Source organism: Orycteropus afer, unplaced genomic scaffold (assembly GCF_000298275.1).
Source record: "Orycteropus afer afer isolate SDZICR_OR568_19922 unplaced genomic scaffold, OryAfe1.0 scaffold00010, whole genome shotgun sequence".
NCBI lineage: Eukaryota > Metazoa > Chordata > Mammalia > Tubulidentata > Orycteropodidae > Orycteropus > Orycteropus afer.
In genome coordinates, this window is record NW_006921597.1 from 25565603 (window position 1) to 25568319 (window position 2717).

Sequence of the window (2717 nt, forward strand, 5' to 3'; positions counted from 1 at the left end):
AACTTTGCTCAAGCTTCAGGAAAGCCAGGAGAGGGAGGGAGCAGGAGAGGCCAGAGACCTCTGGAGCAGCAGGCTATCCAGGTAAAAGGAGCAGGAGGCAAGTCTAGGCCCCAAGCGCTCTACAGCCAGGAAAAGGAGGGATTGGCCAAGGACCACAAAGTGGCAGGCTCCAGGTAGGAATTAGGTGAAAGGAGGGCTCAGAGGTTTCCAAAAACTAAGAGAGACAAACTTGTCTGTCAGATTGTCATCCTGTGGAGCTTGTATGTTGTTGTGAATCTTGAGGTCATGCCACTGGTGCTTCAGATGCCAGCAGAGTTGCACATGATACACAGGTTTGAACACAACTTGCAGACTAAGTCAGAGAAAGAAGAAGGAGGAGGTCATCTGTTTCCCAAAAATTGGCCAGGGAAAACATTATGAATAGCAGAGAATCACTCTGATACATTACTGAGCAACTTTATGAATAGCTTGGAAACATTGTTTGCCACAGTACAGGAAGACTAGCCCCTTGAGTAGGAAGGCACTCAAAATAGGATTAGCAAAGAGTTGCCTCATCAGAGTAGATGATATGGGTAAAGTAAGTCTTTCAGGTCCTCCATGTGCTGATATGGCATGAAGAAAATTGAGGACTAACAGCTACAAACATCCATTAAGAATCAGCACATGGAATGTACGAAGTATGAATCCAGCAAAATTAGAAGTTGTGAAAAATGAAATGGAACGCATAAAGATTGATATCGTAGGCATGAGTCAGCTCAAAAGGATCAGTTTTGGGCATTTTGAATCAGGCAACCATATGATCTACTATGCAGGGAATGACAAATTGAAGAGGAATGGTGTGGCATTCATCATCACAAAGGATGTTTCAAGATCTGTCCTGAAGTATAATGCTGTCAATGATAAGCTAATATCCATACACCTATAAGGAATACCAATTAATACTACTATTATTCAAATTTACAGACAACAACCAAAGCCAAAGATGAGGAAACTGAACATTTTTTTATCAGTTTCTGCCGTCTGAAATTGACCAAACATGCAAACAAGATGTGTTGCTTATCACTGGTGATTGGAATGCAAAAATTGGAAACAGAAAAACATCACCAGCAGTTGGAAAATTTGGCCTTGGTAACAGAAATAACACTGGAGATCACATGATAGAATTATGCAAGACCAACGACTTAGTAATTGCAAATATCTTTTTTCAACAACACAAATAGTAGCTATACATGTGGACTTCACCAGATGGAGTACACAGGAATCAGATTGACTACATCTGTGGCAAAAGGAAATGGAAAAGCTCAATATCTTCAACCAAAACAGGGTGAGGAGCTGATTGTGGAACAGACCATCAACTGCTCATATACAATTACAACTTGAAGTTGAAGACAATTTTAAAAAGTCCACAAGAGCCAAAATATAACCTTGAATATTTCCCTCATGGATTTAGGGACCGTCTAAAGAATGGACTTGAAGCATTTAACACGAATGACTGAAAACCAGAATTGTGTGATAACATCAAGAGCATCATCCATGGAGAAAGCAAGAGGTCATTAAAAATATGAGAAAGAAAGAAAAGACCAAAATGGACATCAAAAGACACTCTGAAACTTGCCCTTGAGAGAAGAGTAGCTAAAGCAAATGGAAGAAATGACAAGATAAAAGAGCTGAACAGAAGATTTCAAAGAGCAACTCAAGCAGACAAAGCCAATTACTATAATGAAACACGCAAGGACCTGGAGTTTGAAAACTAAAAGGGAAGAACACACTTGGCATTTCTCAAGCTGAAAGAACTGAGGAAAAAATTAAACCTCGAGTTGCAATATTGAAAGATTCTATGGGCAAAATATTGAATGATGCCGGAAGCATCAAAAGAAGATAGAAGAAATACACAGAGTCACTGTACCAAAAAGAATTGGTCAATCTTCATCCATTTCAGGAGGTGACATATGTTCAAGAACCAATACTATTCAAGGAAGAAGTTGAAACTGAACTGAAAGAATTGGCTTAGAACAAGGCTCTGGGAATTGACGGAATACACATTGAGATATTTCAACAAACGGATGCTTAATTGGAGGCACTCACTCGGTTATGCCAAGAGATTTGGAAGATAGCCACCTGGCCAACTGACTGGAAGAGATGCATACTTGTACCCATTTCAAACAAAGGTGATCCACAGAATGTAGAAATTATAGAAAAAATATCATTAATATCACACAAGTAAGATCTTACTGAATATAATTCAAAAACAAGTACCCATTGAGATGTTTAAGCAAACAGATACCTTGCTGGAGGCACTCACTCAGTTATGCCAAGAGATTTGGAAGACAGCTGCCTGGCCAACTGACTGAAAGAGATCCATATTTGTACCCATTCTAAAGAAAGATGATCCCACAGAATGTGGAAATTATAGAACAATATCATTAATATCACATGCAAGTAAAATTTACTGAAGATAATTCAAAAATGGTTGCGGCATTATATTGACAGAGAACTTCCAGAGGTGCAAGATGGATTCAGAAGAGGACATGGAACAAAGGATATCATTGCTGATGTCAGATGGATCGTGGCTGAAAGCAAAGAATACCAGAAAGATGTTTACTTGTGTTTTATTGACTATGCAAAAGTATTTGATTGTGTGGATCATAACAAATTGTGGATAACATTGAGAAGAATGGGAATTCCAGAACATTTAATTGTACTCATGAGGAACCTGT